A 15,816-nucleotide genomic window follows, 5' to 3' on the forward strand; every position below is an offset into this window, starting at 1 on the left:
AAAGAGTGAGAAAGGGTAAGTTTATTCATCAGAAAGTCTCAGAAGCTTAGATTAGCAGATGAAGGCTGGATGATCAGATTGAAGGAAGGCTAGAAGATTCCATCCTAAGAATAGTTAGGAAAAAGAAAGAAAGAAAAATAAATGCTCAGGGCTCAGCCCAAGCCATGGATTATACAGTTTGTTTCCATCTCATCCCAACTGAGGAAAGAGAAATGTTAAATACATCTGGTGAATAAAAGTTACACTTACACTGGTGGTAACTTCAGGCTTGCTCTTTGCCCTGGCCACTCCCATGGCTTCATATCTCAAGCTCTCTGCTGTCCTGGACCTGAGGTTCCAGATGGAATTCTTCTAATCTCTGGAATTTGCTGAGCTGGACTGACTGGTGGTTGTCTCAAGGTTTCTATTTCATGGGGTGTTAGACTACTAAACATTCATATGTTTCCAGGTCAGAACATTGAGAATAGATATAGACTCTCTCCTCTCTGACCTACCAAAATACTAGAAGGAAACTTCCAATCCAAGGAGAATAACTACATCCAAGAAAATAGGAAATAAATAATTCCATACCAGCAAAAACAAGGGAAACACACACACACACACACACACACACACACACACACACACAGACCACCACAACCACCATCACCACCACCACCATCAACAAGATCAAATAACAATCACTGGTCGTTAATATCCCCTAATATCTTGTGGCACACACATAACACAGCAGCCACACCTGCCATGCCTCTAGGGGTAGCCCAGGCATTATTTTAATAGGTACCTTTATATGTTATTTGGTATGTTCCCCTTACAAAGTTTAATATTCTTTCTTTGTTCTATTAGTTTAGTGTTTTAATCAAAACTCTAGGGACTTTTCTTTCTGCTTCAGTCTATTAAGCTTTCTGTGTGCTTCTAGAATCTTGATAGGCATCTCCTTCTTCAGGTTAGAAAATATTTTCTTCAAGATTTTGTTGAGATTATTTTCTGTGCCTTTGACCTTGGTCTCTTCTACTTCTTCTGGGCCTATTATTTTAGTTTTGCTGTTGTTGTTGTTGTTGTTTTACAGTGTGGAGGGTTGAGTATGCTTGACCCATGGGAAAGGTCACTGTTAGAAGGTGTGGCCAAATTAGAGAATATGTTGCCTTCTTAGAGGAAGTATGTCACTGTGGAGGTTGGGCTTTAAGGTCTCATATATATGTTTAAGTATGGTCAGTGTGATTCAGACCCTCCTCTTTGTTGCTTGAGAAATACAGTCTTCTCCTAGCTGCCTTCAGATCAAGATGTAGAACTCTTGGCTCTTCTAGCACCAAGTGGGCCTATACAGTGCAATGCTTCCAACCATGATGACAATGAACTGAATCTCTGAAACTGGAAGCCAGCTCCAATTCATTGTTTCCCTTTGGAAATGATACTTGAGGTTGCTTTGATCATGTTGTCCCTTTGCAGCAATGACACCTTAATTAAGATACACAGTGTTCTAGATTTCAACAATGTATTACTCCAGATTTATGTTTTAGGTTTTAACATTTTCTTTGACTGCAGTAACCATTTCTTCTATTTTATCTTCTGTGCCTGAGATCCTCTCTTCTATTTTCTGTATTCTGTTGTTGTGGTCTGCCACTGAGGTTCTTGGTCAAGTTTCTAAATTATTTATTTCCAAATTTCTTTCACTTTGGGTTTTCCTTATTGATTCCATTTCCACTTTAGGTCTGGATGTGTTTCATTCATTTCCTTCCACCGTTCCGCTTATAACACTTTTCAAAACTATTGCTTTATATCTTGGGAATTCACAGACACACTGTAAACAGTCATTCAAGATGGCAAATTTACACGCAGCCCTTTAATTAATGAACATAAGGGAAACCTTAAGCTCTGAGGACACCTGCAGTAGGGGGTTTCTTATCAGATTAGAAACCTCAAGTATGTTCACAGGACAAGTTTGTAATAGCATAATCAAAGTTTTGACATACATTGCTCTTTGATATATCATTTATTTTTATTAGTAGCCAAGCTAGGGATTTTTTATTTGCTTCACATTTGATTCTGCATTTATACAACTTCAGGATACATGTTTCTTGAAGAAGTTAAAAATCATTAGCATGTTTTAAGATTCCAAGGTCCTAACTTTGTAAGAGTGACTCATTCGCTGATAGAGGCAAAAGTGATTCCCCATAGAACAAAACATTTTAAAACCCAGTGAAATGAATACAGAACCTCAGTGAGTGCTTCACCATAGCCAGAGAGTGAATTTTCCACAGACAAAATGGAATGAAACTGGACAATTTATTGATGTGTTCATAAAAAAAAAAGTGTTTGCTTCTTTTTCTTAAAGGACATAGCAATGACAATTCAAACACAAAATAGAAAGCCAGACATAGATTTAACATTTAATATAATTTATAAGAAACTCTATTTAAAGGAACATTCTATAACTTTACCTATTTCAACCTTTTCTTTCAATTTCTAGCACTTGTGAACTATTTCTGCTTGTAGTCCAATTTGTTATTACTGCCTTTATGCCCGAGCCCTTTCTCTCTCAATAAATAAATAAATAAATAAATAAATAAATAAATAAATAAATAAAAGAATATCTGCTGCCACAAGAACAAGGCTCTGAGTATTAACTCCTTCACCCTGACACACATATGAGAGCCAATCAACCATAAAGCACGAGATTCACACATTATTTGTAATCTGCTGTCTTATTATCAGCTGCTAATTTTCATATAATAAAAATACAAATATGCTATAGCATATCTTCTGAGTTGCAATGAAATATTTTCTTCAAGGTTGACAAATTCTAGCCTAACTGTTAATAAAATGTGAAAAGAAAAAAAAAAACTCACACAAATTTTACTGCTAATTGGATGACGCAAAAGGAGTTATTTGTGGCTAAATTCCAGATCTGACTCTACACCATGGGAAACAGAACAGCTAAAATCTGGAAAGAGCAATTCCATGGAGGGATAAGAAAGCAAGCAGTGACACCAAGCAGTCATTCATCCTTTCAAAATCTAGGTCGGGAGCACCTATCTCGTTTGCTTGTGTGCTTGCCAGTGTGTCAGAGGGGAGGAAAGCAAAATAACAAACAAGCAAACAAAACTATCTGAGCTTGTACAGTGCTCATCCTGCAGTACTGTTACAGTAACGGCTCTCAATGGTCTTTGGCAAATTCCTCAGTTATCCTTTACTCTTGTAGTATTATTTCCATTTTATCTTGTCATTCACTACTTCTCAGAAAAGAAGAAATAAAATTCTTGGAAGTGTTGTTCCGTTTGGCGATTTTCTTGTGAGTTACTTTGATGTGGCAAAGCTGAGCTGAGAGATTACAAGAACAATAAGAAAAAATCCTTGACTTCTTCCTCTCAGTGATTTCTCTCTCATACTGTCTGGCTCACGAAGAGTATCTAGTTTCTCAAGACAATTGAACCGTATCAACACTCAATACTCACTTTCTGGGAATTGACTGCTAACAGCTTGATGAAGGCAACAAAATAAACATAGCCAATAAATTATAAATTACATCAGAATCCTGAAAAGGATAAACTGTATAATGTATCAGAATTACAGTTGGAGAAATGGAAATAAGCCACATAATGGAAGAAATCAGGGAATAAATGGAACTCAAAATGCATTTGATGTTAGAAGTGTGGAAAGGAAGGAAGGAAGGAAGGAAGGAAGGAAGGAAGGAAGGAAGGAAGGAAGGAAGGAAGGAAGGAAGGGAGACAAAGAAAGAAATAAACAGAAACAAAGAGAAAAAGAAAGAATATTTTGATTAAACTAATTACATCATTATTTTTTGGTTTCATAGTACATATACAAATTCTAATTACACTATAATATAGTGTACTATATGTGTGGAACCATTAAGACTATACAAACTTGCCAGGCAGTACTAGCACACACCTTTAATCCCAGCACTTGGGAGGCAGAGGTAGGCGGATTTCTGAGTTTGAGGCCAGCCTGATCTACAGAGTGAGTTCCAGGACAGCCAGAGCTACACAGAGGGAAACAAACAAACAAACAAACAAACAAAACAAACAAAACAAAACAAGACTATACAAACTTCATTTTAGATACTTAAGAACATAAGAGATGATTAGCAAAGTATGTAATGTACATGTATGAGAATCTGTGTTCAAATCCCATGCATATGTATAAGAGAGAGGAAGAGAAGGAGGGGANGGGAGGGGAGGGGAGGGGAGGGGAGGGAAAACAAAAACTGGCCAGTATTATCTCCTGACTAGGATACAGGGATATACCCAGGACTTGCTGGCAAGCCAGTCTAGGCAAATCAGAGATCTCTAAATACAGAAAAGAGCACTATCTCCAAAAAGAAAGTGTATACTCAACACTGGCACCTGTCTGCATATACCTACACACAGATGCACAAAAAATGCACATGCCTTGATTTTAAGTGCTTTGATACTTTAAATACAATGCTAGTGATTGTTGCCCTCAGTGACATGTCAACGTTTTTTGTAACTGATTGATTGCTTAGGATGGCAGTTGCTAAAGACTGAGCGATTGTCGTTATTGCTTAAAATAAGACAAGTTTTACTACAACAATTGACTCTTTCATAAAACATGTCATGCCATGGCCTCAGACTGCATTTTACCTACATAAGGCCTTCATTCACGTTAGGAATCCACCCTCTCAGACCCCTCCACTGCTTTTCAACAAGTTTATGTGATGTTTTAAATAATTTGTTATCATGTTAGCGATGTTAACAGCATTTCACCAGAGGCTGAATGGTTCTCAGGAAACCACATTTCAAAAAATAGCAACCTATGAAAATAACTCATTAGTTAAAAAGTTTTGCTAAGACTACAGAAGGCTCCACTTCTAATTCCAGATCTGTCTGTGTTTCTCTGTTTGTTTGTGTTTCGTGTTTTGCATTTTGTTTTTCATCACATTTGTAGTTACTTCTGCTAGTGAAATCGAAAGCTAGAGTAGACTTTTTCCATATCCCTGATAAGTTTCATAATTTGAGCTTTCACTTTCCACAGTTTTGTAGGTATTTTGGCATGGAATCTTGCTATATGCTTACAGTTAGGCTTGAACTAGGGATTTTGCTGCCTTGATATCCTGAGTGCTGGGATGCATTGTTAACATCCATAATAGTAAATCTTTTCAAGAATTTTGTTATAGAACACAGTTTGTAAGGAGGACTTTCATGCCAAAATACTTCCTGGATGCACACACTGAAGCACAGACTTGGTGCTAATGTCAAACACTGTGATCTTGTCATCTAGCTCCATCCTGGCTCTGGCAGACCAGAAGCATTGACACTGAACTTTTAATACTGCAAGAACATTTATTTCTCTTAAGCAGTAATTCTCAATGATAGGTTTAAATGTTCACAAACTATGCTGTAGATAGACGTGTTATCATTCAGCCTTTGCTGTTCCAGTCACAGACATAAGAATTCAAGGGTCCTAAGGGATTTTAGGCTGGTCAATGACCATTGGCATCTAATCACTCCCCAGCTATGTTATTTCTCAGTCAGAATCAGTCTATTCTTTGAGCCATTGAATACAGGCACTGACTTCTCTGCTTCTATGTCATGAGCCAATGTCTGCTAGTTTCAGATATTTTTTTTCTCTCTGCAGCCTCTCTTGAGATAGGCATCTTGGGACTAGGGAGAGTTAGGACCTCATTCTCTATTAGGCTTTAGTGTAAGGAGAGTGGTCACCAACATTATCAACCAACCCAGATACCCAAGAACTCCCAGGGACCAAGCCATCAACAAAGCTCCAGCTGCATATGTAGCAGAGGATGACCTTGTCATGCATCAATGGAAGGAGAGGGGCTTGGGGCTATGAAGGCTCAAAAGATGCCACAGTAGAGGAGAATCAAGGGTGGGGAGGTAGGAGTGGGTGGGTGAGTGGAGGAACACCCTTCTAGAAGCAGGGGGAGGGAGGATGTGGTAGGGTGTTTCCAGAAAGGAGGGAAACCGGGAAAGGGGATAACATTTGAAATGTAAAGAAAATATCCAAGAAAAAAAAAAAAGAGGGTGTTCATGCTGGTTGGATCTTCTGAAACTTTCTCTGTATCAACAATAAGGTTGCTCTACTTCCTTACCATGCCTGTGCTCAGTGAAGCAGCACATTTAATTTCCTTCCAGAACTTCTCTCTTTCATTCATAACTTGACGAACTGGTCCACGAAACCTAGCTTGTGACCTACGTCCGCTTTCAGTATGCTTTTCTCACTATCATTAATCACTCCCAGCTCTTTATTCGACTCTTTGTTTCACTAAAACACTTAGATATCGTTGAGAAGTTATTAATTGGCCTAATTTCAGTATCATGATATCATGATACAGAAAATTCTGAAGGAAAGAAAGAGCCATCTAATCCGTGTGGTAGACAGCACATACACATTTGTTTATTAAGTTTGTTTTCTTAAATGCGCATATTTTGGGGGTGCTCCCAAAACAACTGTAATAGTAGCATCAAAGATCACTGATCTTAGATCAACAGTGAAGACAATAAGGAAGCTTGAACTACAAGCAGTGCAGAAGCCAATGGCAACAGGAAATGGGCACATAACATTGAACAAAGAATTCTATTAGACTGTCTTTCAGTTACACTTGATATGCTCTGGAATTTTTACTTAGATTTCTAACATGAGTTGCCCGATATTGGCTTTTTTTAAACTTTTTAAATTACTTTTAGTATTTTACAGCCATTGCCCCCTCCTGATTCTTTAAGGCATGATTATCACAGATCTCCCCTGTGTAAATTTACAGTATCTGTGATGCACAAGAAACCATGATTTGCTTGCATGGAAGTAACTGTGGGTGTAGTAATCTCTCGCTTACTGTAAGCCACCTTTTAATAAGAGAAAATATGGTCTTTTTTGTGCTTAGGCCATACAGCTTTTGACATGTCCCTGTGCTTTTCTTACCACTTGACTTCCAGGTCCCCTTCACTGAGAAGTCTCATACCTTCCCACACTATGTTCCCTCAGCTGCTGTATGTACAATGGGAACCACTGTCCTTTGAGCCTGTGGCTCTGCTACTATGCGAGTTGCTTTCTTTATTATTCAGTAGGGGTCTGGGTATAGACCATAAGCCAGAGGAAAACAGAGACATGAGCATAATCTACCCACTCCTAGGCAATTAGGATGTTACCCTAATTATTTAAAAACACAATTAAAATGAGAAATTATTTTATAAGCCTCAGTAACAAGCTTGATAAGCCACACAGTGGTCTTCACACAAAGCAATCTCTGAGATTCATGTTGCATAAGCATAGAAAAAAAAATGTTCTGAGCCATGAGCTTGCATATGAGAGGGGTTCGTACATTTATTTATTGTCTTATACATTAAAAGCCAGAATCAGGGTTAGAAAATGGGAAATTTTTATAGCAGTAAATCTTTCAAAGATTATCCTTTTATCTAAAGGAAACATCCCGCCTTTCCCCATCAGACACTGGTAACATAAAGATGGTTTAGTTTCTGTTTGTTTTATGGTCTTAAAATTCTGAAAAAGAAGTTATAAGAGGGCAAGTTAACTTATTAAAATGCCCCAAATCCTTTGAAGAAAAGATATTTTTATTAGATATATGTTCAAGGCATTCTTTCTGTCTTTCCAGTTTTCTTTCTCATAAAAGATATTCTCTTTCAAATGGACTTTGACTATCAAATGTGTTTCCACTTACATTTTGCTTCATCTCTGTGAGTATGCTAGGGCCCATCTGAAGTAAGACCTCCTTCCTTTGGTTAAAACTTTATCTCTTCAAAAATAATAAAAGCAAGCTATTCTATCAAGCCAAGCACATAATGTGCTATAATATATGAATTGATCCAATTATTGATTCATAATATTTCCTAAATGAACCATAACCCCTTCTGTCCTTCACCAGAGCCAAGTGCACGCTGGATATGATCATATTCTTCAAAAGTATGTCTGTATACATTTTAGCAAGTCTACTCAGCAGGCAATTAGTTGATCCTTCCCTATGCCAAGGCCTGAAATAAATTCTTATTTCAGATATTGGAAAGACTGCAACACCCTTTGTCTTCAATATGTAACTCTTTAGATAGCACCCTAGTGGCCTCATAGAGTCTGTTCATTTCCTTAAACCTAATTTATTCTCAGAATATGACCTAGGTGCTGGGGAAGATAGAAAGCATTATCTGATGTTCAGGTTGTCCAAGTGTACCCCAGGGAATCAAAAAATTAAGAGACATATGGTACCAATATTGTATTATGGCTAAGCCACATTGTCCCGGTTTGGAATTTTAAAACGGCAGTACAGCAATTATTGTGAACTAAGACCCTTTCTTCCAAATATAAGGGTAACATTTCAGGAAGCAGTATGACAGATTACATAAACTAAAAGTTTTCTATCTTACCAGTCAATGGGTCTACAAAGAAGAAAACTTCTTAGAAAATACCAATGCAGATCATTTAAAACACACACACACACACACACACAGAGAGAGAGAGAGAGAGAGAGAGAGAGAGAGAGAGAGAGAGAGAGAGAGAGAGACCTTTTGTTTGTTTAGCCCTATTCTGATGGGGACAATGACAATGTTTGATAACATCAGCTCTGAGCTGCTAGCTGATGCTGAAGTTAAATGTACATGACAGAAGAATCAACTCTGATGGATGACTCTGGACCTGCCATGCTGACAAGAGCCTGGAATGTCTGCAGTGGTTGGTTATCAGTGTAAATAGGAATTACTTGACTAGGCCTTTGAACACTAAAAAACCTGAAGTGATGGTCACCACTGAACCTTGAAGGCTAGATGCTAGTTGGGTTAATAGCTGGTAGAATCTATCTGTCTACTCTAGTAACACATTATTTACTAAATCCTTGAAATAGAAATTTTTCTAAACACACTGGAAAAGTAAAATTTCTAGTTTTTCCCTCCTTTGGGAGTACCAACACACAGATTTCTAAGGATTTCTAGTATTTTATCGAATTTGCATATTAAGAAATCCTTTCAACTATCTTCAGTTTCATCATTTATTTTCTGCCAAGCCTACAAAATTTTCTGTTTTAATATTAATTTACCTCATAATTATCATTATTTTCTCAAGTTTATATATGAATACATTGGTGATTTACGTCTTAGTCTCATTGAGTGTATTTCTATGTATTTATTTATACCTAACGTAGAAATATGAACTGAGGAGTCTGTACAGGAAACTCCAGTATTGAAAGAAACCCAAACATCAAAGCAAGAAGGCAATAAGAATTTTTCAAAAGCATTCTGAGACTATAATATATTACATCATTTCCCAACTCTGTTCCCTCCCCTCAAAATATCTCACATTCCCCTTCTGACACTTTCTCAAATCAGTAGCCTCCTTTTTCATTAACTGTTGTTAGTGTTGGTGCTTGTGTCTATGTGTGTGTAAATATAAGCTGTCCAACTCAATCTTTATAATAATACTTGTATGTATGTTTTCAAAACTATCATTCGACATTGGAAATCATGTGTGTGTGTATTATAATCTCATAATATAAATTAATAAAGCCAAGGGAATTATAGCAAACTAAAAATTCCCTAAAGGGCAAAGAAAATAATCACCAATGGAAGAGACAACTAATGATTGGAAGAAATGACTTGCAAAGTTCCTGAAATTCCTTACAACATTTTCATAACTAGTAGTACTGCTTTGGAACTCATTCATCTGTCCATATTTATAGGCTACCTAATATATTGGTTATTGCATATAAATGCTCTTTGCAATGTTGTTGAAAATGTTGCGTTAGTATTTAAGAACCTGACATTGGTAACTATGGCTATTTATAAACAAACAAACAAACAAACAAACAAACAGGGCTGGACAGTGGTGACATACACCTTTAATCCCAGCACTTGGGAGGCAGAGGCAGGTGGATTTCTGAGTTTGAGGCCAGCCTGGTCTACAGAGTGAGTTTCAGGAAAGAGAAGGCTACACAGAGAAACCCTGTCTTAGGGGAAAAAAATCAAAGAAAAAATAGAAAAAAAGAAAAAAATAAACAAACAAAACATTTTAGTTGAAAAGTAGAAAAAAGTTCTGAAGGCACTGTGATTAAATGCAATGTTTTGTAAATACAAAGGATTATGGGGTGCATTTCTTCTTTATCTCTTGAAGCAAAGATATTGTTTTACCAGGTGAAACTCACCTTGCTATATTCCATAATTCTGAGAGTGAAATTTCTCTTTAAAATGTGTTTAAAATAAGATATTTGTGTAAATTATTGTTTGATGTCTAAGTTAAGGTTTTATTGCTGTGAACAGATACCATGACCAAGGCAAGTCTTATAAAGGACAACATTTAATTGGGTTGGCTTACAGGTCCAGAAGTTCAATCCATTAATATCAAGGTAGCATCTAGGCTGTCATGATGCAGGCAGAGCTGAGGGTTCTACATCTTCATTTGAAGGCTACGAGTGGAAGACTGACTTCTAGGCAGCTAAGGTAAGGGACTTAAACCCAGGCCCACAGGGACACACCTACTCCAACAAAGCTACACTTTCTAATAATGCCACTTCCTGGGCCAAGCATATACAAACTATCATATCCCATGTTTGGAGTATAACTTTTTTTCTTTTACAGAAACTGTAACTTTATCTATGCTATAAGAGTAAACAAGAACACAGTGGTCAAACAGAGTTTGAGGAATAGAGATAAATTATATTGTTAGTTTATTTTACCTAAATAAATACCTAAAAATGAAGCTTCTAGTAAAATAATTTATATAACCAGTTCTCCCCTGTGTTATATCTTCAGATTTGACCTTGGCCTCCTTCCTGGCTTTACATTTCAAACCTGGGTCTCTAAACACATCTTTGTTGACAACAATTTTGTCCATGGGAATATTCACAGATTATCTTGTGCGTATGAGCTAATTGTTGTTATAAACTTTCACAAAGGATATGATCTTGGATCTTTTGGTGATTTCCTTCTTGCCCATGATAAGTATCACCATACTTTGCGGGGCTAGTGGTTAATTCCAGCCACCGGGGCATGGCTGTAAAGGCCATCTGAGGTGCCATCATCAATGTTTTTCACAATGATGGCTGTGCATCCAAAGTAGTGCCCAGCCAGGATCAACACTACTTTCCTGGGTCTCATGAACTTCCCCATTCATTTTATGGGTTGATCAAGATTTTCACATGCATATTTGACTTAAAATTATGCCAATTAAAGATACAGATAGATCTTTAAAGATATAGATATTTTCCACTTATGATAGAAGATGTGCCCAAGAGTCAGTTTAAGATTTTCTGAATATCTAACTTTGTTATAAATGCTCATTCATTGAAAAAAAAATTCCTGGGACTTGTTTTCGATATCTGTCTGGACTGTTAATAAAGTTAATAAAATAATGTTAATAAACTCTGAAGCTTCACTGTATTCTTTTTTCTTTTCTTTTTTTAATTGAAAAAGAGTTTTCATACAATAGATTGTGATCATGGTTTTGCCTCCTCCAACTCCTCCCAGATCATCTTCATCCCCTCACCCACCCAGCTCCGTGCCCTTTTGTTCCCTTTTTTCAGTGAAGTCTCACTGGATACATGAATCTTCATTCTTAAGCTGTTTGCTTCAATGACATGGCGTTACAGCTGGAGGAGATAGAGAAAGGACTGAAGGAGCTGAAGGGGTTTGAGACAGCATAGGAAGAACAACAAAATCAACTAACCAGACCCCCCAGAGTTCCCAGGGAGTAAACCACCAACCAAAGAGTACACATGGAGGGACTCATAGCTCCAGCCACATATGTAGCAGAGGATGGCCTAATTGGTCATCAGTGGGAGGAGAGGTCATCAATGAGAGGCCCTTGGTCCTGTGAAGGCTCATTGCCTCAGCCTAGAGAATGTCAGGGCGGTGAGGTGTGAGTTGATGGGTGGGTGGATGGGGGGCTATCTCATAGAAGCAGGGTGGAGGCGATGGGATAGGGGGTTGCAGAGGGGAAACGGGGAAGGGGGATAAACTTTCAAATGTAGATAAAATAACCAATAAGAAAGAAAAAGAAAGGTTTGAGAGGTTTCAGTATCTAAGACCTTACAAATTCAGGATTTAAAATAAACCCACCTGTGTCAACTATATTTTATGGTGAGTACATGAATTTAATTTATGAAATTTGATACTGTGATTGGTCAATCAATTCAATGACTCTTTTTCCTACTTTACAGTCTGATTCTAAAATCCAAACCAGCTATTAATTACTCTTGGGTCAATATTGACAGGAGGAATCTTTTGTTTGACTTATTGTGAGGAGGAAAAATGGAACAACTATGAGATTAATATATGAAATTAGGTAATAGATAGATAGATAGATAGATGGATAGATAGATAGATAGATAGATAGATAGATAGATAGATAGATAGATAGATACAAAATGTGACCTTGGACTGGACAAGGGCTTGGCTTGAACCTTTAGCAGCTTATCTCCTTGCCATTCAGTTCCAGCTACCCTAAATATCTGTCTCTCTCAGTGTAAACTGGCTATTTTGGGTCCAAGACCTCATCTCCTTACAGGTAAGTAAGACCTTGGCAGTCACTTCACCCTGGACCCAGACATGAGCTTTAGTTTAGTGGAGACATAGGACAATGAGTAAATTTGTACCCCAGTTTGCAATTATCTTCAACTTGTTTATTGTAATATAAGGAATATGCACTGAAAATTTGTAGTTAAAACAAGAAAAATAAAAGCAAATGAATTTACTTTATGGTTCCTCTTTAAAAATAATGACCAATAAAGCTCAGGTAGAAGTTGCTTTAGTAGTAGCTATAAGAAGAAACACTTTAAAATAATGAGGTCCTTTATTCCCTTGGACAAATCTATTATTCAGATACCAACTGTATCTCACTGCTGTGCTTTCCATTTAAAATAACTGACTATAAATAAAACCAACGAACGAAACATTGGCTCTTTGTTTTATAAGAATTCTGTAGCATTTAAAATAATTATTGTAATACGTGTTTAGAATAAAAATTATTTTAAATAACAGTGGAGATTTTTTTAAAAAAATAAAGGTTTTTTTTTTCTCCCTTTTTTCATTTCTGGGTAACTAAAAGGTTGTCAGATTTCTAAGCTTTGTAGTGTAGAACAATAGTAAAAGATTCTGAAAATTTAGGTGCAATTTGATTGTATTTCACAGTTAAAAGTCTAGGGCAATGATGTTGGTATGTGTCCTACTGCTTTTTTTTTTTTTTAGCTAGTGGTTCAAATTCCAGAAATTGGGTGAAATGTGTTTCCCATTTCATAAGAAAACAAGGCCCACTTTGTATGTGCATATATCACAGAAACAAGTAAGCTGGAAATTATTTATAGGTAAGAAATTGAACTGTGTATAGTTTTTATGTACACAAAATTAGATCAGATTTAAATTTTGACTAGACATTATTTAAACCTAAAATGCATATTATTAAAATACAAGGAAAATGCTATTTTCGTAGGCAGGTATTCTAAAGAAGTTTCCCAGAAAACTGCAAATCCTATACAAACTGCTATATAAAATTTTACAGCAGAAGAAAAATGCACAAACCATTCTTCTCTCCACCACTCTGGTATAATGGAGATTTCCATTTGGTTTATATGTCAGGAGTTTTGTCTCCAACTCTTCATCAGTGTCTTAAGTACACCCTGTGCTTCTGCACTGACATACTTGCCTTTTTGTGGAACATCCTTTCTTCCACCCACCAAATTACTATATCTCTTTCAAGGCCCCCTTCAAAGGCTCTATTCCACTGAGCTTTCCCCTCCTTATAAATCAGAATTAATTACATCTTCCCATGGACCCTCAAAGCACTTTGAACCTCTAAATGGCAATTACTTTATTCTGTCTTGCAGTCTATCTATTTACATGTCTAAAGATGCCTGCCCCATAAGACCTTAGGTTCCATACAGATGTGTCTTAGTCAACACCTCTCCTACCTCATTCCAAACATGTGTAATTACTTATAACTTGGGAAGTGGTTACCAGTGATATAAACAATAGCCATAAACAGTGACATTTTTCTGTTAACATGCCTTCAAGTCAAATTGAGACTATATAGGTGCCTTTACAAGTTAATACTGTTCTGTTTTTTATTTTAGACAATAAATACTAAATTTTGATTTAATGATTAAATATTAAATATTAATTAAATATTAATTAATTAAAATATTAAAAATTGTCTGTGTGGTATTTTCCAATAGTCCTTCAATTCCTAAGTGCACCCATTAATACATCAAAACTGTAGACTGTCTAAAGCTGTCACTTGGAAAACCGTTCTTCTCTCTTGCTTTGCTAAGATTAACCTTTTGAGTCATATAAATCAAACCTTGAAGGAACAAGGAAAAGTTGAAGTTGCTGTCATCACATTTTCTTTGTGAAACTTTTAACTTGATCAGAGTGCCACTGATAATGTTTTCAACTTTTCATGGTATCTTAAAGCTGTTTTTTCTTCGTGGAAATAAAAACAAGCTACCCATTTTTACATATATTTCAAAATACACATTGTGCAATGAGAGAAGTGTGCATACAGAGTTTTCAAGTTCCATCTAACAATTATAAAGAGTGTGGAGCAATAATGACATTGCAGTTGATATTCACACGTTTAACGATCACCTTAAAGTTTGGACAATATTACAGAACAGATGAGGGCTTGAGGAGCTCCATTAAATACAACAATCAGGAAAATTTCAAGGCAGTAAATGCACCAAGCAATATTTTCCAAGCTAACTCTGATATTCTTACTGATGACTAGTTTTGTGTGAAGTTGAATGAATTGATTCCTCAATTCAACCTTCTAAGGTAGTCAGTATACCTTTCCATAGGTTATACTCAGTTTTCAATTATTTGATTATCCCTCTGATAAGCTGATTTAAATGGATATCTGTTCTCATATTAGACAGTAGCAACTGAGGTTCAGACATCTAATGTCAAAATTCCTTTATTCTTCACTCCTCTAAGATCTTTGCTCTTTGTTAAACTTAGTAACAGAGAAAAGAATGTTGGAGACATGAGTGGGTGAATCTCACAAGCACTTTAGGTGAGCTCCCCTTCAAACTGATTGCCACTGATCATATAGAGAGGGATGGGGGAAATGGGGATTAATTTGGCATGTACAGATAATTTAAAAATGTTTTCCTTATTTATGAAGCTATATAAAACATATGTTCAAAGTCCCATGTGCTCTTAGTTTTACTATCTTTCCCCTATATTATTCATAGAGAGTTTTCCTTGTCCATAACTTAACATATAGTAAATTCAAATAAAGTAACAAAACTCATAATGTAAATATTTGTATTGATACATTACTTCATTTGAAACGTTATTAAAAGTGATATTCCTGTTTGACAGCATGATATAAATGTGATTTGAGCTTGTCCTGGTCATTACCAGGAGAGTGTTCTATAGGAAGTAAGGCCACATCACAAGCGTGCTGTGCTGTACACAGAAGCCCAAAAGCAATCATATTCCTAAGCATGTTCATAACTGGAGCCATTCACCTCTAATATGAACTATTGGAGTATCTAACAGTTCAGAAAGAGTAAAATTAAGAAGTTTTTTAAAAGCAAAAATATTAAAAGTGGGAAGTTATCTTAGCAGGTGGTCCAAAGACTCAAAATCATTCTTACTTAAGAATCAATACACATTTATGGAAGTGAAAAGTTTCCATATTAAGTATGAGGTTTTCGTTTTTAAGTATTTAAAAGTTGAGGTCATGGCTTTGAAATCCTTTCTATAATGACAATGGAAAATATTAAAATCAGACCCCTCAAGTGCTCCCAGAGACTAAACCAACAACCAAAGAGGGACCCATGGCTCCAGCTGCATATGTAGCAGAGGATGGCCTTATCTAGGATCAATT

General features: G+C 36.4%; 1 non-coding gene and 1 pseudogene across 1 annotated transcript; both read right to left on the reverse strand.

The window, feature by feature from the left end:
- Positions 1–414: 414 nt before the first annotated feature.
- Positions 415–498, reverse strand: LOC115029331 (annotated as a pseudogene).
- Positions 499–629: 131 nt separating this feature from the next.
- On the reverse strand, positions 630–761 carry LOC115029333. The gene has a single exon (XR_003834895.1). It is a non-coding gene; the product is annotated as a small nucleolar RNA SNORA17 (small nucleolar RNA).
- Between the last annotated feature and the right edge of the window lie 15,055 nt (positions 762–15,816).

This window comes from Mus caroli, chromosome 14 (genome assembly GCF_900094665.2).
Source record: "Mus caroli chromosome 14, CAROLI_EIJ_v1.1, whole genome shotgun sequence".
NCBI lineage: Eukaryota > Metazoa > Chordata > Mammalia > Rodentia > Muridae > Mus > Mus caroli.